At 35.6% G+C, this 20,919-nt stretch overlaps 1 pseudogene; it reads right to left on the reverse strand.

Moving 5' to 3' along the window:
* The window catches only part of LOC115950162, a 31,448-nt pseudogene that overhangs the window by 3,643 nt on the left and 6,886 nt on the right, over positions 1–20,919 (reverse strand).

Consider the following 20,919-nt stretch of genomic DNA (forward strand, 5'->3'; position numbering starts at 1 on the left):
ATGAAAAGAGTTTATAATTACCTTAGAGATGTTAATGGAATGAAACCATTCAAATTGATTGGGTTTTGATGTAAAAATAGTGAAAGAGAGGTTTAAGAGAGGATGGGAGAGGTTCAAAATAGGTTTCCCAAGAAAAGCCCTTTAAAAGCTATTTCTGGGCGTTTTGCAACTGGGCGAGTCGCGAGGTTCAGTCGTGAAAATTTTCGCGAGTCGCAAGTGAGTCGCCAAAGCTTCTAGATGAACTCGTGACTGGGGTTTCACGACTGGTGACTCGCCAGCTGAGTCGCGAAAAACTCTGACACCTGTTTTTCAGCACAGAACATGTTTAAACAATGAAAAACAAAGTAAGCACTAAACATGAACACAAAGAGTGATAAAAATCACTTCCAAAAATATATAAAATGATCAAAAATCTTTTCGGATTGATCCATATATAGTTGAGCACACACACATCACATTTAAACAAGTTCAATCAAACAAATGAATAAGATATTCATTAAACATTAGGCATGTGTGTTGTGTGTGCGTATCAAATGTGGAATAATCCTTAGTCTAGAGTGAGCACACACACATCACATTTAAACAAGTTCAATCAAACAAATGAATAAGATATTCATTAAACATTAGGCATGTGTGTTGTGTGTGCGTATCAAATGTGGAATAATCCTTAGTCTAGAGTGAAGTTTCAATGATCAATTCAATCAAGTCATACACAACTAGTACTAAGTCAAGTGGTTTATCTCAATTATAGAAATGAACATATATGACCTCTCACAAGAAAATGATTACATATATTTGAAGCTTTTCATTAGGCTTCTTTACAATCCATAACATTTGATCATTTTGAATCAATACATCTCATTTTGAGATCGATGCTTGAAATTTTTTGATATTTCAATTTGATAAACAAGCCTTTGGCTTTTGGGCATCATATGTTTTCAATACAAGCCGCTTTCCCTTTTTTCTAGTCAAATACTAGTATGTGCGACGGTTTTTGCAGCTCAATATCTTTTTACATTTGGAGATTTACATTTGGTGAGCTCTTTAAGCAAAAACAATAAAGAGTGTGGAAAGATATATAGGCACAAGTCTACGCATGTATCAAAACCAACATGACTACTAACTAATCATTCATGACAAGCGTGAAGATCGATTTACAACAATCACGCATAGATGTCAAGATTTTTCCCATAAAGATAGATGTGCATATATAACAAGTTAAGCTCGTAAATGCACTATGCCATTAGTACAAAGGTACTAGGCCAAACTCACATGTGGAATGTGCTCAAACATATACGATCAAACTTTTTGAATTTTTCACTTTTTATATGTTTTTGGATTTTTACAAACACAAAAACAAAAGCATAAAAGTATGATCAAATGCAAAAACTATCAAAACAATGCATATAAAGAGATTCATGATGCACAAATGCATGACAATGAAGCATCTAATGCATGAAGGGTCCTACAAAGATCGAAAGAATTAGATTAAGGACGAAAAGAGCAAAAGCTTAACCATAGGAACCCTTTCTCATCCAAATGGAATGATTGTTTGGAATGAGTGTCTCATGAGAAGAGAGACGAGAGTTGGAAGAATGAGAACCACATAAACAAGGAGTTAAGAGCATTAAACACTTTGTTTAACAACATGCTATTTTCACTTAAAACCGGTTTACCATGTTTATCATGACATCTAAGAAGCTCAAGTTTCTCTTTTCTTTTAATTATTTTAAAAGCATGAAACTTAGAGCATTGAGGTCTTAGATGACCAAAGGCACCACAATGGTGACAAACAATGTGTTTAGGTCCACTAGGTTTTTTGGGAAGGGATCTAGCAACATGGTTTTGTTCTCTCTTTAACTTACGACATTGAGGTCTTATATGACAAATCACATCACAATGGTGGCAAGTTGGAACAAATTTGGATTCATCTAAAGCCTTAGGTTGAGACCTAAACGGAGGCTTTGACTTAATAGCCTTTCTCTCCACCTTTTGATTTCTTTTATGTAGAGGAATATACACCGATTTGTCATTTGAGGTAGAACACACAATAGACACAAAATCGGGTACCATAACATGATTGCAACAAATATTTTCATCCTTTTTAGAAATAGGTTCAGCAATCAAACCCTTGGCATGCATCTTAAGAGATTCATTTTCACATTTAAGGTCATCAACTAGTTTGTTAGACAAAACAAGTTTAGCATCCAAGTCCATATTCAAACATTCAAACTCTTTGAGCTTTTCAAGAGAATTTTGAGCACATTTCTTATATTTCTCAACCAATTTGTTGTATTCATTGAGCTTAGCAATCAAATCATCATTTTCACAAAATAACTTGCTCAAATTCTTTTGAAGCTTCTTTAACCTTTTTCTTGAAGAGTTTGTCATTTGGAATATCAACAACACCCATATATTCAAGTAACATGTCATCACAATTATAAGGATTAACACTCATAGATGCATTATAACAAACACATGGCATGTTACACTCGACAACATCCAAAACATCCATAGAATCATACAAAGCATTATCCATGGCAAAACACAAAAGGGGTCAAGGAACACACTTAGGTATTTAAACCATAACAAATGTACCCGCTCTGATACCAATTGAGAGTTCAATTTGTGTATAAAACACTATGAACGTTTAGACCCCCAATTAACAAATTACCAATTCAAGCTTAATATCAAACAATTAATGTGCAGAATATGAACATAAACTTAATACATAATTGATAAATAATCTAAACCAAATAAAATTACATCCACAGCAGAAATTAAATGGCAAAGATTAAGGGAAGAGGGATGCAAATACAAGGACAACACAACGATGTGTTATCGGAGAGGAAATCGAAGCCTTCAGCGTAAAACCTCTTCGCCACCCTCCAAGCGGTAAATAATCCACTAAAGAATGTAGTTGGGATACATGAACAGCAGAAAACCCTCCAAGTCTAATCTGCCCATTGTACCTAAGCCTTCCAAGCTCCTACTCCAACGAGGTTACGCCAAACCTATTTCTTCTTTAACTTACTGGATTCTGCAACTTGACCATAGCATCAACTAATATGAAATTGGTCCCTTCTTAACTGCTTCCCAAAGCACCAAATAGCTTTCTCACAGAGATGGGTATGGTGAGGAAATGTTTTAGTAATGCACCTCTCAAGGATGTAACAATGGAGAGGAAGAGAGTAGAGGAATTTGAAGAGTCTCTATGTGAAGATTGTGGATGAGTCAATCTAGTTTTTCTCTAGGGTTTCTCTCATAAAATTCTCTCTGTAAACTCTATTTATTTCGTGGGTATATGGGTCTACATATAGTGGGGTGAGAAAGGAATGCGAAGAGTCAGTTTTTCCCAAATAGGGTGGTCTGGCGACTTAGACTCTCGACTGGACTGAGTCGCAAGTTCAAGTCGCGAGCTAATGGCCTGGCCAGCCTGGGACTTTTGTCTTATAGTGCAACAGCTGGCATGACACTTCAGCTTCTAGCATGCTTGGCATGTTTGCAACTTCTGGCGGCTTGCAATCCGCGAGCCACCCGCGAGATCCAGTCGCGAGTCCCTGCTTCTTTGCACAATCTTCAGCATTTCTTCACACTCTCTCACACACTACCCTTACATAATTCCCACCTAGATACAGGGTTACTAATTGCTAAAATACAAGCAAATTTGGCACATAATAAAACCAACAAGATGGTTGATAAAATTTCAACCTTAGAAAGGTAAAAAGCATCGGAGCTCGTTGTTGCTTAGATCGATAGCTATAAGCTCGCTTTGTGCACCTAAAGAAGCTAGGGCTTGTACGGAGGAGAATAGGTTGAATGAGAGAGTGAGTTGTTTTAGTGATAGGAGGTCGTAGAGAAGGGATGGTACTGAGCCATTGAGTCGATTGTGACTTATATTGATTACATGTAAATAACCCAAAGTTCTGAAATTCTCTGGGATTATTGTTCCTTCTAAGCTATTGTTTCTCATGGAGATTTGAACCAGCGAAGATGGAAAAACCCACAGGATTTTGCTGGAGATGGCATTGTTGCTAGCATCTAAAAAGGAAAACTTGTTCAAAGAACCCAACTCGAGAAACTTGCATGTAAGCTTGTTTGATTGGAGTTCGAGTCTTTTTAAGCTCATAAGGTTGTTGAAATTCGCTGGAATTGCTCCTTCTAGCTTGTTGTTATCGAGGTAAAGCTCCTCAAGCCCAGTGAGTGAGCTAATCGAGGTGGGTATTTTGTCGGAGAACGAGTTAATTGAGAGACCGAGTTGTCGCAGACGAGTCAGGTTAGGGAGCGAGTCAGGAATTGGATTAGAGAAGAAGTTGTTGGAGCGGTTAAGGGTGTCTAAGTAAGGGAGGTTCCAAGAAATGTGATAGGCCAATAATGTATTGGTCCCTTATGATGAACTAACCAATTAATTTAGCCAAGTGAATTAATTAAGTTAATTAACATGCAAAGCGCGTGGTAGCACAAACAAATCACCAAATAACTAAATGCAGCGGAAATTATATTGAGATGGTGATTTGTTTACGAATGGGGATAACCTACACGACAAAAACCCCACCGGGTGATTTTAAGGTCACCATTCCCAAGAATCCACTATTATCAAAACAGGGGTTACAAGTAAGGGAATCACAATACCTTACACCAACCTACAGTTGAACCTTTACCCCAATACCCAATTAGACTTGTTTTGTAGTGACAATCTCTCTTTTCAATGCGCGGATCCCAGTACGCGACTTAATCACCAACTTGAGAAGAATGTTGGCTGCAAAGTTCTTCAGCTCATCACACGATGAAGATCACGAAGCTTTTTGGTCACAAAACCCTACGGTGTACAAACACAGCAGCTTCTTCAAGAGAAAGATGAACTACAGAAATTTTTTGTCTCTGGTCACAATTTGCATAAACAAGACTTTGCTTCACACTTGTGCAACTTGTATTACCTTTGATAGCCCTTAAAATAATCCTTATATATGTTTAGGGTTGTGAGAAAAGAAAGCCTAAACACATACTCATAGATTGGATGTAAAACAGCTCTGAAAAACTGAGTCTCATAAACCTCGATAGATAGCCATCTATCGAGCTAGCTATCGAGCCACGGGCTTTAACAACTTTTAAACCTCGATAGATGCTAGCTGTCGAGTTTTAAATTCCAACGCTTTCTTACTTGATTCTTGGATAGAGTTGCATGGCTTTAACACTTGAAATTGAAATCTTGTTCCTTGAAGTATTAAACACATCCTAGATCTATCCAATTACAAGTAAAGTGCATTTTGTCAAAGAATTTGCCAATTACATAAAATAGTGACATATTTTCCTAACATTGAATCACATATGTCCTAACAAAATGGAAGAGAGTGAACCGTTGTAACCCGCCTGGTCATGACTGAGTTCGGTGACTCAGCTTGTTTCTGAGACATTGAGGTCGAAACGAAACCCGCACATGAACTATTTGCTGAAGAGGTTGTTGCATGGGTCAACATTGAAGTCCCAGGAGTTAGTGTCTATTTGGGAGTCTTGCAACTGGATCTCGCGACTAGCAAGTCGCCAGAATGGCACACGTGTAAAGCATGCAGGGGGAGTTAAAGGGTCACGCCAGCTGTTGCACTACAATACAAAACTTTCAGTCTGGCCAGGCAGTTAGCTCATGACACAAACTCGCGACTCGTTCCAGTCGCGAGCTCGAGTTGCCAGGATGCCCTGTTTGGTTGTAACTGACTCTTCGCATTCCTCATACACCCTGCTATAGATTCCCTTATACCTATGAAATGTAGAGTGCTTCCAAAAAAAATTTTGGGAGAGAAACCCTAGAGAAAAACAAGATTGACTCATCCACAATCTTCATCTTTTGATTTTCCAAATTCTTCTACTCTCGCCCTCTCCATTGATATATCCTTGAGAGGTACTTTAGCCAAATCCTTATCTCACCATACCCATATCTGCGAGAAGCTATTTTGGTGCTTGGGAAGTAGTTCAGAAGGGACCAATTCAATTTCGTTGATGCAATGGGCTATTGCGGGATCTGGTAAGCTAGAGAAGACAAGGTTCGGCGTAACCTTGTTAGAGAAAGAAGCTTGGAGGGCTTAGGTGCATTGAGTAGACTAGGCTTGGAATGTCTTTTGCTATTCATGTATCCTAACTTCATTCTCTAGTGGATTATTGACCGCTTGGAGGGCGGTGGAGTAGTTTTACGTCGAGTACTTCAGTTTCTTCTTCGATAAAACATCACCGTGTTATCTTTGTGATTGCATCTTCCTTCCCTTTCTCTTTACCATTTAATTATAGCTGTGATTGTGATTAATTATGGTTTAGAGTGTGTTACACGTGTTGTTTTCTTCATATATATATATGAGTTGATGTATGTTTTCTTCACCTTTGTCTCACATGTGTTGTTTCTTTTCTATCTTTATACACATGTTTCTTATTGTCTACAACTTGTCTATGTTTCACACTTGATCTTGTTTAAGCATTTCAGATAACACAGGTTGCAAGTTTATATGCCATGATCTCTGTTTTTGCAAAGTTTTCAAGAGTTCGTTGTAGGGCTAGACTTATGTACTTTTGTAAATTATGGGATAGTTGTGTTAGACTTCTCTCATAATTCCTTTTTGTTGTTTTATCACAGATTTTCAAAGGGAGAGATTGTTAGGGTCATATTTTATAGTAATTGGCTAATCCTTTGACAAAATGCACTTTATTTCTAATTGGGTAGGTCTAAGATGGGTTTAGTACTTCAAGAAACATGTTGTTCAAGTCAAGTATTAATGACATGAAGATTGATCCAAGAAACAAGTGAAGAAAAGCTGTTCACTAAGTCTTGACAGATAGCTCGATAGAAGCTTGCTATCAAGACTTAATGTGAAGCTCGATAAATAGCTCGACAGCAACTCGATCTATCGAGAACTACGATTTTAGAATTTCCAAATCTTGAATTTGGCCTAGTCTTATGCAGTTGTTTAGGGTTTCTTTTCTCATAACCCTAGACATATTTAAGGCTTATTTTAAGAGTCGTCACACACGAATATAGAGACCAAGATTCTTATTTTCTCTGCGTGAAGCTACTGCATTTGTGCGCCATTGGATTTTGTAACCAAGTGCTTCCCGATCTTCATTATTGCTGAAGTGAAGAACTTTGAATTCAACAACATCAGTTCAAATTTCTAGAGTTAGTCACGTACTGGGATCCATGCAAAGGGTTAGTCACAAATTGGGGGTTTGCGCATCAAAGGGAAAGAAGGCTACTACAAAATCAAGTCCAATTGGGTATTGGAGTGATGGTTCAACTGCAGGTTGGTATTTCGGGATAGGCTAGGATAGTTGGTAAGATTCCTTATACTTGTAAGCGCTTGATTGTTAATTAATGGATTCTTGGGAGTGGTGACCTTAAAATCACCCGGTGGGGTTTTTGTCTTGCAAGGTTTTTCCCATTTGTCAACAAATCACCGTGTCTAATTTATTTTTCACTGCACTTAGTATTTTTGGTGATTTGTTGGTGCTTTCACGATTTGCATACAATTGAACCTAATTAATCAACTTGGGTAATTGAATTAATTAACCGGGGTCAAACTATCTTAACCCAACAAATTAGACCTATGAATAGTAGCAAAAATAAGCTGAATATTTAAAAAATCTGGCTTTTTAAGCAATCCTAATCGCGCAATTAATGCATGAGCCTGGACTCACTGAGTTAGGGTCTAACCCATTCTTCAGCTCCTTCAAAACCTCTATATCCCCCTAAAATGTTTTTGATTTTGCTGTAAACATATATCGGTAGGTGAAAGGAGAAGAAAGGGGAATTTTTGGGTAATAATTGTGCAATAATTGTTTAAAGATTCAATTGAGCAATTATTGTGGTCAATGGTAAGCTTCAAAAAAAGGGCTCCAATTAGGGATGATCAAACCCATTGGGTAATGGGTATCTGACCCTACCCAACTCGAAAGTTTGATATTAGTTATTTAGTTTTTAATGAGTATAACATAATCAGGTTGGATTTTATCTAAACTCGAACAAACCAAAAAAATGAAAAAAACACAAAAACACAAAAACAAAAACAAAAACAAAACAAAATAATACAAAACGAATTTGAAGCTGGAGAATACATAATCAGATAGAGGAAGTCATGGACAACACATACTAGTATACTACTGGACTACATGCTATGCAATTATTAAAAAAAATAAGTATTAGAATAGCACTTCCTATTTTGTATAGAGGAAGTCATATACCATTTATTAAGAATATATATAATTAATAGGAACTTCCTATTAATCAAGAATACATACCCTCTAAATGTGTCATTAATTTTTAGAAATCAAGAAAAATCTGAAATTCATAGATTTCTAAATTTGTTTGTATAAAGATGTTTCCTTGAAATTCAAAATTTATAGATTTCTAATTTTGGTTGGCCAAAGATCTCTCCTATATATACATGTATGCAGAAGAACATCAACAGTAAGGGTGCAAAAGTAAACACACAGACACAAAAAAAAAAAAAAAAAAAAAGAGCTTAGCAATTGTATACACAAAGACATAAGAGATGGAGAAATATTCCTTCAAGTTGGCTTTTTTAATTGCCCTCTTATTTCTTGGCTCCTGTAAGAATCTCATCCTATATTTTTACTTAATTTTTTTTTTCTTATATGTATATAGTACTATATGGCCTTATTGTTCTTGCAAATAATTATAAACTTTGAGATAATTCAGTACTTTAAATAGGTTTGGTACCTCTAATACGATAGAAATTTAAGTAAAAATTAAGGAATATATACTTCTATTCATCAAAAAAAATAAATGGCCATTTTCAAGTTTTTTTTTTTTAAATTATTTTAATTATTTTTAAATATGCAAAATTATTCATTATTCAAGTCTGTGTTATTCAAGTCTGTGTTAAGAGGGAAAATGAACATTAGTGTTACTAACGAACATTTGAAAAATGCATAATATCTGGATTTAAAAAAATTGACATTATCTCTCATAATAAACGAAACACAAGAACGTTCACTTAGTTATCATTTACATAGGAGATTAATTTGTTGGATCTTATTTATTTACTTCTTTATTTATTTATTTATTATGTACAATGATACATTGTTGTATATATAAAACTAGTACTGTGCCACAATTTTATAATTTTAATGATTTTTCAATGTTTCATACTTAAATATAATTTGAGAGAATGCAATCGTTAACAAATACAATAATTGCAGGTTTCAAGTTGGATGTTGAAGGACTTACACAAATTAAATGCCAAAATGATAACGATTGCAAAGATCTACAAAATTGTTTTTGCCACAAGGATTTGAAGTTGTGTTTCTGTGATCCCCCCACTAAACAAGAATTTGTAGCTAAAGTCCTCAACAATCACTTGGAAGGACAAAATGATAGCTTGTTTCATTAATAGCAACCCTATAAGTTGTAATTTGGAATAAATTGTAATTCTCAGGACATCCTATTATTCAAGAAAAATAAATCAAGGATCCTGTTAATAAGTGCTATAAGGACACAAGTTAAATATTAATAAATGTTCAATTATTTAAAATGCTAAAAGATTAGCATTAAACTCAATATATTTGCACATTTTCTTCCATTCTCTTTTATTTTCAAATCATTGACATAATATGGTTAAATTTTTTGATTTCTACATTTTACGTTTTTATCTAGACTAGGATCACGCACATTCAGGAGAACAATCAGGCTAATATCCATACCCAAAATGAAAATCCCCCCAAAATGGTAGATATATGAAATTGAATCATCAATTTCGATGGGAAGGAGAAAAGAAAGGTACTCATCTAGCTAAGTAGAAGAATCCTTAAATCCTTAGTATAGGAAACTAAAAGTCCGACCACCATATTGACCAAGAAACATATCTAAAAGAAAGAAGCTGAAATGGAGAGGCCAAATTATGTACAATTATCTCTAAGCTACTGCAAATTTTGAGAGGGCTTGTTTCTGTTGATTGTAGCAAGGGAATTAGTTGTGCATATAAACACGAGAAGTGCTACGTCTACAAACAACTCGCGTGGAATGCCAAGGAGAGCAGCCCAAATTGCTTGGAACTCAAGTTTGAGTTGAAACTCAAGTTCCAAAAAATTTGCAATATAACTAAATAACTTTGTTAATGTGCTTTTCTCCTAAAATTTACTAAAATTGTGCTATTGGGCAAATTTGGCAAGTGGTGATCTCTTCAAAGGTTTAGTCCAGTTTAGCTATTCCTATATGAGGGTGAATTAAAAAGAAAAAGGAAAATAGAGGTAATGCATGGGAATTGGGGAATTGTAATTGGTCATTATTATTATTATAGAAAAATTAGTCTAGGGACTTGACACTTTTAGTGGAGCTTATGTTGTTATATAAACCACAATTTATTTTTTAAAAAAAGTGAAGTTTAAGTAGAATATTTTTCAAATTCTCTTAAAATAAGATTTGAAAGTTCATATAAACTTAGGCCAACAACAAGTGAAAAAAAAAAAAAAAAAGCTTAAATAACAACAATTATTAATCTAAACAAAAACAAAACTAGGCCAACAACAACTGTAAAAATTATTCATTAAAACCTAATCAAAAAAGGAAAAAAATTACATTTGCCCCACTTACCATCATTAGTCCTCTTAAACAAGAAGAAAATGTCTATACAAAATTAACTGATCTAAAATCCCATAATACAAATTAGCAAGGTCAAACAAATTAGTCCAACAACAAAATCACAGATAAACAATTTAGCCCAACCAACCAATTTTACCAAAAAAATATTAATACAATTAGCTTGGCCCTTACAAAGTTTGTCGCAAAACTAATCTCAAAAGGTTGAATTGAGACATTCCACTCCATCGAATTCCAAATAAAAATTTATTAAAAAAAAACTAACGGAGAGAGAGTGAGAGGCACTAGGACTAAAGCATGCAGTAGAGGTAGAGGCAGTGGAAGATTGAATCCAAAATGCAGCAACACTCCAGCAAGACACTTTGACTTCGGCACCACCACACAAGATCTGCTTCTGAGAGAGACACCAACAACAGCACTACAAACTACAGTAGCAACACAATATTTCTTTGTCTCTCTCTCTCTGACTCCTTTCTTTTATTCAGTTTTGTTTTTCTCTGACTCCTTGCTGGTCAAGTTGTGATGTTATAATTGTGGTTTTTACTAAAATTTTCTACTAACTATATAAAAAGAGGCAATAGCTCAATCTATAGTAGAGTAGAGTATTTGGTGAGGCAAAACTCATTGTTTTTTTTTTCACTGTACGCCCAGTTTTGTTTGTGCTTTTTTGTTTTTTCTTTTGAAAATTTATGTGTGCATACACAGTACTTACACAATAAATTTTTACAATTATTTAGGTGTAAATGTTTATAGGTCAAAATAAAATAATAAAATAAAAGATTGAGACCAACTACGACTGAAACTAAATGATTGCAAAAATTTAATAACATCTTCTTGTTGTTATAATATTTTCACAATTGCCAAGATTTCAGTTCCTTAAAAATCAAAATAAAATCACAATAATTTCATAACAAATCTTACTTGGTGAGGTATTTTTATTGGATATAAAAGTGATATTAGTAGTGGGCTCAGTTTAAAACCAGTAACAATTTGTCATTTAGATTTTGTTGTGAAAATGCTATGGGTGTAGCATTTCTCTAAAATACAATAATAAAATATCATATCGGATCCTAAAAATAAAGGTATTGTGAAAATGTTGTGATATTTTGTTGTATTCTTTGTCTTCTTTTTTAGTTTTGTCAAATTCGGAGAACCAAAATTCATAGTTTCATGCACAATTTTCTTGGGTTGCCTTTTTGTTTTTTTAATTTTTAATGCACAGTTTTAGAATTAGTAATAATTTGTTACTTAAGATTTGTTGTGGACGTCAAAAATAAAATACTAAAATATCAAACCGGGACCTACCACAGCTTGAAGTAAAAAGTATTGTGAAAATGTTGTGACATTTTTTTTTTGGTTCCTAGGCTTCTGTTTTGGTTTAGTAAAATTTAGTAAGCCAAAATTCACTGTTTTAGTCACAATTTTCTTCAATTGGCGTTTGGTCTTTTTTTTTTTTTTTTTTTTTTTTTTTTTTAATGCACGTTTTAAAGTGGTTATCCTAGTTTAAAACCAGAAACAATTTATCATCTTGGATTTATTCTAAAAATGTTGTGGACGTAGCATTACTCTAAAATAAAATAATAAAATATCATATCAGGACCCACCATAGTTAAAAATAAAGGTATTGTAAACATATCTTGACATTTTGTTGTGTTCCTAGCCTTCTTTTTTGGTATAGTCAATCTGTTGAGCCAAAATTCATTGTTTTATGCACATATTTTTTAGGTTGACTTTTTTTATAATACATCGTTTCAAGGTATAAAAAAATATTAAAAAAAAAAAACACATTGTTTTACACACACACGCACACAAAATTGACGAAGAAGCACTTTCCCATTTTATGTGTGGGGTAGTTCATTCCTCCCCTAAACTAAAGTTGAATAATTTCCTCCTTTTATTTTGTAAATGAGCATACACTTCTATTGTTACTCTCTTTGTTAAACCCTAACAAAATTTTGTAATTCCTAAAATATTCCATTGTGCAATGTCTAAAATACTCCCGCTAAATGTTAATGTCCCAAAAAATTTCTTCTTATATTTTGAATTTTATGTGATAGATTGATAGTTATGCTTGGAAAGTTAGAAAGGTGATATATGGTGTTCTATTTGTTACTTAGAGAACACGAATTTATTAGGTTTAAATCTTCTAGACTTATAATTTTATCTAATGGAAACTTTGATGACTGATGTCCTTTGTTATCTTCTTCTTCTTTTAATTTCTTTCCCAGTTTAAAAGGGTGTTCATTAAAAATAATTAAGCTAAATGATAGGCCAAGAATGTATTGACCTCTTGTGATAAATTAACCAATTAATTATCCAAGTTAATTAATTATCCAAGTTAATTAATTAATTCAATTAATATGCAATACGCGAGGTAGCACAAACAAATCACCAACTAAGTTAATATGCAGCGAAAAATAAAATTGACATGGTGATTTGTTTACGAATGGGGAAAACCTCCAAAGTAAAAACCCCACCGGGTGATTTTAAGGTCACCACTCCCGAGAATCCACTATTATCAAAACAAGTGATTACAAGTAAAGGAATCCTAGTACCTTATACCAACCTACAGTTGAACCCTTACCCCAATATCTAATTGGACTTGTTCTGTAGTGACAATCTCTACTTTTCAATGCATGGCTCGTAGTGCTTGACTAACCAATTGATGCACGGATCCAAGTACGTGATTAGCCACCAACTTCAGAAGGATGTTGGCTGCAAAATTTTTTAGTTCATCAAAACAATGAAGATCACAAAAATCCTTGGTTACAAAACCCTACGGCCTACAAACGCTGCAGCTTCTTCAAGAGAGAGATGAACTAGGGCTCCAGTCACAATATGCTTGTGAAAAACCTTTGCATCAAGTTGCACTCACTTTTCATCGACTGTGACGGCTCTTAAAATAATCCTTATGTATGTTTAGGGTTGTGAGAAAAGAAAGTCTAAAAAAATATACACAGATTGGTGTGAAATCAGATCTAAAAAACTAATTTTCGTAAATCTCGATAGATAGGTTATCTGTCATGTAGCTATCGAGCATCGGGCTAAACAAGCCTTTTAAACCTCGATAGATGTTATTTGTTAAGCTAGCTATCGAGCTTTAAAATCCTATACTTCTTCACTTGCTTCTTCGATAGATTTGCATGGCTTTAACACTTAGACTTGAACTCTTGTTTCTTGAAGTATTAAACGCATCCTAGATCTATCCAACTACAAGTAAAGTACGTTTCGTCAAAGGATTAGCCAATTTTAGATGACATATGTTCCTAACATGATTCACATATGTCCTAACACTAAACATCATAGTTAGGCTTATAAATAAAGATGATAAAGAAGGAAGTATGAATAACAAAATCTTCATTATAGATGGTTGCAAGTATTTAATTTGATGAAGAACTTGAAATTGTAGCATATATCATCGTTCATTACGAAAATTTAAATATTGTGAAAAGATGATGACATTCATTATCATTCTTAGTAGCATTATTTAGTGAGTAGATATTACGTTTAATAAATATATAGGTTCTCAGAAATTGTCGTAGTAAATAGCTATTTTAAATTTAAGTACATGACTTCATGCTTCTTCCTTAAAAAAAAAAAAAAAAAAAAAATCTATCTTAAATTTCTCACTAAGGGGGCAGCACATGCAACACAAACTAATATTAAAGAAAAGTCCGAACAACAAATATAATCAAGAGTCAAAAGCTTGTGTATTGTGCTCATGCTATTCGTTTATTGTGCATTGTAAAAAGAGAGTAATTCTGATAGTTTAAATGAAAAAAAGAAAAAAGAAAAAAGAAAAAAAAAGTGAGAATGAAATAATGTGCGGTGGGTGGTGGTAGAGATATTACAAATTTTATTAGTATGAAACTCGTGCTTACATATGTAAATGATAAATTGGTGTGGTGCTATTGATGTTAGTTTGGGTTATTAAACATATAGGACATTAGTTCGTCATGGACATTTAGAGTTACTAAAATGATTTTTCCTTACAGATTTCATGATATTAGTTATGCCAAATTTTTTATTACATTGCTATTACGTATGTAATTTTGAAAATCATTATAAGATACTACATATACTGTAAAGTAGTGATTTACGAATTTGTATTTTGTTGGCTTTTATTCCGTGCCAAATTTGATTGCAATTTTTTTCAATCTTTTGTACTCTGTATTTGTTGTGGGAATTTATTGTAAGAGTTGTGTGATAGTGAGAAAGAGTGTGAAGACTCAAACTATTGAAGACTGAAGAGTTTTCACGGGTATATTGCGACTAAGCATCCCGCGAAAGGAAGCATGTGCCTTGCACATGAATGGAATGTGAAGAGTCAGGCCACATGGAGATAGCTGTGTTTCGCGAGTATCTCGCGGGTAAGGCCTTCTCGCGAGACACCTGCGAGACATTCTGTTCTGCCAGCCAGTCCAGTCTGATACACACTTTCTGTGCCTACACTATTTATGCCCACATTACCAACAAATGTAAAGGAGAGCTTCTGAGAGAAAACCCTAGCTAAAACACTTGAGAGTTAGAAATTGTTATACCAACAATTCTCTACACCTTTGATTGTGGGATTTCCTCATCTCTTACCTCTCCATTTCTATACCATTGAGAGGTCAATAGCCCAAACACTTACCACACCTTTTGAGAGTGTCTAGTGAGGTTTTGGTGCTACTGGAAAACATTGGAAGAAGCCAAGGATGGCAGATGCAACATGGAGCTTGTTGCGGGATCCGGAGAGCTAGACAAGACACGGTTCCGAGAAACCTTGTTGGAGTAGGAGCTTGGAGGGCTTAGGTACAGTGGGTAGATTAGGCTTGGAGGGTCTCTTGTTAACCCATGTATCCCAACTGATTGTCTAGTGGATCGATTTTCGCGTGGAGGGCGGCGGAGAGGTTTTTCGCCGAGTTCTTCGGTTTCCTCTTTGATAACACGTCTCGGTGTTATCTGTGTTTGCATCTCTCTTCCCTACTCTCGTTCATTTCATTTTATTGCTGTGTTGCTTTAAATATGGATTAGAGTAGCTCTCGTGTTTGTATGCTTGTGTTTACACTATTCCGCACTTAGTATTAAGTTAATGTAAAATCAACCAAGCCGTAATTTGAATTGGGGGTTTAAACAAGCTCTTGTTTTTTCATACATTTCGAGCTTTCAATATCAATTCACAGTAATTGTACATGAAATTGTACCAAATACAACCCTAAATAAAAAGAATAGATTGGTCCAATAGTATCCCCTAAATTTAATGGGGATAGGTGTATAGAATCGCTCAGCTTAATTACAATTTTTTAGCTTCAAGATTTTCACAAAAAAAATATTTGAATAGAAACACTATAAAAAATATGCTCATTAGTTTAGAAAAAAATAACAGCAAAAATCTAAACAATTTAATATTTATGGAAAGCTAACAAAAACAAAATCCAATTTTGATTCTAATTGAATTTTCTCTAAGCTTTGTTTTATTTTTTTTACTTATTTTTTTAAATATATATAGACCATACATATTTATGGTATATTACATAAACGACTTACTTATAAATTTGAATTATTTTTAGTTACAAAAAAAAAAAGCTCATAGATATAAAATCATTCTGTAAGGTTGAATTTATTCAACCATCCAATTGGCTTTATTCCGTGCCAAATTTGCTTGTAATTCAGCATTTAGTAACCCTGTATTTAGGTGGGTTTGATGTAAGGGTAGTGAGTGAGATAGAGTGAAGTTTGCTCAAGAGTGTGCAAGAAAACAGAGACTCGCGGCTGGGACTCGCGGGTGACTCGCGGTTGCAAGCCGCCAGAAGCAGCACACGTGCGAAGCATGCTGGAAGATGAACAGTCATGCTAGCTGGAGAACTACAGGACAAAACAGGACAATTGGCCATACGGTTATCTCGCGACTGGATCTCGCGACTTAGTCAAGCCGCGAGGTCAAGCCGCGAACCACCCCTATTTTGTAAAAACCTGACGTTTCACATTCCTCTCTACTGGAGTATAAATACCCCTATTACCCACGATTGAAAGAGAGCTTCCAGAGAGAATTTTGAGAGAGAAACCCTAAAGAAAAACAAGATTGATTCACACACAATCTATACCTTAGAGACTCTTCAAATTCCTCAACTCTCTTCCTCTCCATTATCAAATCCTTGAGAGGCATTATACCAAACTAGGTTCTCACCATCATCATCATTGTGAGACTGCTGTTTGGATTTCTGGGAAGCAGTTAGGAAGGAACCAATCTTCATTGGTTGATGCTACGGTCTAGTAGCGGAATCCGGAAAGCTAGAAAAGAAAAAGGTTCGGCGCAACCTCGTTGGAGCAAGAAGCTTGGAGGGCTTAGGTGCACTGGGTAGATTAGGCTTGGAGGGTCTATTACTGTCCTTGTATCCCAACTATATTTTCTAGTGGATTGATTACCGCTTGGAGGGCGGCGGAGAGGTTTTTCGCCGAGGGCTTCGGTTTCCTCTTCGATAACACATCGCGTGTTGTCTTTGTGTTTGCATCTTCCTTCCTCTCTATCTTTGCCTTTTTATTTATCTGCTGTGGATATTAATCTGTTATGGCTTAGATAGTATTTAATCAATTTCGTATGATAGCATATGTTAAGTTTCCGCACACTAGTTGTTTGACATATTGCTTGAATTGATTAAGTTGTAATTTGGGGGTCTAAACGTTCAAAGGTGTTTTTGTACACGTTTTTGAACTTTCAATTGGTATCAGAGCGGGTACACTGATATTGGTTTCATTACCATTGTGTGATCCTTGACTCCCTTTTGAGATGGATAGGTCTCAATCCCTAAATGCACCTCCATATTTTGATGGTAGTAATTATGCTTTTTGGAAGGTTCGAATGAGAGCTTTTCTGTGTTCTATTGATGAATCCGTTTGGGATGCTGTTGAGATTGGTTGGACCAAACCAGAGGCAGCCAAATCCACATGGGATAAGGCAGCACTTGCTGCATCTAATGCTAATAGTAAAGCACTCAATGCTATTTTCTGTGGTGTGTCTCCAGATGAATTTCACAGGATTTCTCATATTACCGTGGCCAAAGAAGCATGGGAGATTTTGGAAACTACCTATGAAGGCACGAAGAAAGTGAAAGACACCAAGTTACAAATGCTGACCACTCGGTTTGAGGAGCTCAAAATGAGTGAGGATGAGTCTTTTGACTCTTTCTATGGGAAGTTAAATGAAGTGGTTGTCAGCAAGTTCAACTTGGGGGAGAAAACGGAGGACTCGAAGATTGTAAGGAAGATCCTTCGATCATTGCCGGAAAGTTTTCGAGCTAAAGTGACAGCAATTGAAGAGAGCAAGGACCTCGATGACATCAAAGTGCAAGAGCTGGTTGGTTCTCTGCAGACTTATGAGATGTCGCTGCCCAATCAACGGAAGAGTAAATCTCTTGCTCTAAAGACCATTAATGAGAAGGTGGAAGATCAAGACTCATCGGGAGAAGATGTGGTTGACAAAGATGTTGCATACCTTGTCAAAAATTTCAAAAAGTTTTTGAAATTCAAAAATAATGCCAAATTTGATGATAAAAGAAAATTCCAAAGTTCTGGAAGGGAGAAAAGGGAATTCAAAAGGAAAGATAGAAAAGAATCCCAACCTACACAAGGTGTCACTTGTTTCGAATGTAACGGGCATGGACACTTCAAGAAGGAATGTCCGAATTATTTGAAATCGAAAGGTAAAGTGTATGCCACGACCTTGAGTGACTCGGATTCGTCTGACTCAGAATCTGAAGAGAGCTGTGATGGAGAGGGGAACTATTCGGCTTTTATGACTATTTCTCATGTTGAGTCTTCAGATGAACTGAATCTGCTTGTGCAAGACCTTGGAGAACATAGTGATGATGAATCACTAGGAATTGTTGAAGAATCGGATGCTGAAGAAGATGGAAGCACAACGAATCTTCAGGAGAATTATAACTCACTCTTGGAGAAGTCCGGGGAATACACAAGGGTGGCCAAGGCTGCTGTGAGAAAAATGAAGAAGGCTGAGGAGGACTACAAAAGTCTCCTAATCCGATATAAGGAGGCCAAATGTGAGATAGAAACTCTGAATGGAGAGTTGTCCGAAACTTATACAAAAGTAAGGTTTTTTGAGAGTGAGGTTGTGCAAGCAAATGCTAAAGTAGAGAGGGTTACCACCAAGAAACTAGATGATGTTATCTTATCTCAAAAGAGCTTTTCAGACAAATCCGGATTGGGATATACCGGAGGAGGTAGTTCGTCTGGAAATGTCACTAAAGAAGTGAAGTTTGTAAAGGCCAAAGGTCCAGTTGTAGCTAACCTTACTGGTGAGAAGCTCGAGGTGGAGGAGAAGAAGAATTTGGTGAACCAATGGATGTTAAATCCTCGTAATCAGTTTGTAGGCAGGTCTGAATCTCGTGCCAAGTCACGTCCTCGACCACAAAGAGGTCCTAGAGGAACTTATGTGTGCCACTATTGCGGACTTCAAGGGCATACTCGACCAAATTGCCAAAAGCTGAGAGCAAAGAATAGTGCAACTCCTCAAAGGTCAGGAGGACCTAGAAATGATAGAAGAATTTGGGCTGGAGATCAATCTAGAGATCAGAATGGTGATCCCGGAATGATAAACGTGATGAAGATGATTGGTGCATTCACCAACTGCTTGGAAAGCTTCTCACGAAGGTTTGAAAGCCCTAACTCTCGTACCCAATCCTATAAGGAAATCACCCCAAACGCAAGTGAAGTGTGGGTGGAAAAGGGTACTCATGCATAAGCATTACAACATGTCCATGCATTAATACTTCCTATGCTTTGTGACTATGTTTGTTTGTTTTGCTTGCTATTTTTGCTGTTTGATTGTTTGCTTGTCTACTTGTGAATATCTTTAATTTTGTCGTATCAATCTTTTTGTTTATTGTGTCAAAAATCCAAAAACCACATAAAAATTAGAAAATCAAAAAGCTTGATTGACTTTGTTGAGTTTTTGTCTCAAAACTTGTTTTGCCTTGTACCTTTGTGCTAATGGCTTTGTGCATTTTCGAGCATTGCTTGTTTTCATGCACTTATATCACTGTGGGAAAAATCTTGAAATCTTTGTGATTGTTGTAAATAGATCTTCAAACTTGTCATGAATGATTAGTGAATGGTTTTGTTGATCTTGAGACTTGCATAGACTTGTGTCTATATATCTTCCCACTCTTTATTTTTGTTTTGCTAAAAAGAGCTCATCAAATGTAAATCTCCAAATGAAAAGAGATATTGAGCAGCAAAAGCCTGTCGCATATTCTAGTATTTGACTAGGAAAAAGGGTAAGCGACCTTATATTGAAGTGAATGTTTATTCAAAAAGCCAAAGGCTTATTCCTTAAAGTGAAATATCATATATCACTCTCACAATGAGAGGTGATTGACTCAAAAGATCAAAAAGATCAATTGTTATGATTGAAAGTGGAGTCAAATGTAAAACTCCAAATCATGTTATCAAGTTTTGTGGGAGGTCATATATACATATTTCTATAATTGAGATGGATCACATGATCTAATGCTAATTGTGTATGCCTTGGTTGAATTGATCATTGAAACTTCACATTAGTCGAAGGACTATCTCATTGTTGATATCCACACACAACACACAAGTTTATGTTCAATAAATGCCATATTCATTTGTGTGATTGTACTTGATGAAATGTGTTTTCACATGCTCAATCTTTGTTAATTCAAGCACAAAAAGATTTTTGAGTGTTTTAGGTGTTTTTGGAAAGTATTTTGTTTGAAAAATCTGAAAATTTCAAAAATCCAGTTTTGCCCTGTTTTGGCGGCTCAGTCGCGGGTATGTCAAGTCGCGAGCCTCAGTCGCATCTTCGCTGGTCATTTTTGGCGACTTGTTCGCGAGTGGAAGGTCCAGTCGCGAGGATCACTCAGAGATTTTCGCGGCTCAGCTCGCGACTTACTCGCGGGTAGACCTTCCAGTCGCGAAAAACACTTAGAAAAATTTTCAATTTTTTTGTTCTTGAGTGCTTTGGCGGCTTGAGCTGGCGACTGTGTGGCGACTTAATCCAGTCGCGAAATTCGCGTGTTTGGCAGAAACAGGAGCAGTTTTAAAACTTGTTTCAGTTTTCCCTCGAATATTTGTGACTGTTCATCTTCTCCCTCCCAAACACTCCGTGCTCCCATTTCCAATCTCCATTGTTGCATACTTGTAGCTCAAAATCTTCAAGTCACAGGTATGGGTTGTCAGTTTTGCACTCTTTTCTACTTGATTTTATGCTTTTCCCCTTGATTTTTCACATATATTTGTGATTTAGAAATGGGTTTGTGTTTTGGATTTTGCTCCTTGTTCATGCTTAGATTGCGAAT

The sequence above is a fragment of the Quercus lobata genome, chromosome 6, assembly GCF_001633185.2.
Source record: "Quercus lobata isolate SW786 chromosome 6, ValleyOak3.0 Primary Assembly, whole genome shotgun sequence".
Classification (NCBI taxonomy): Eukaryota; Viridiplantae; Streptophyta; class Magnoliopsida; order Fagales; family Fagaceae; genus Quercus; species Quercus lobata.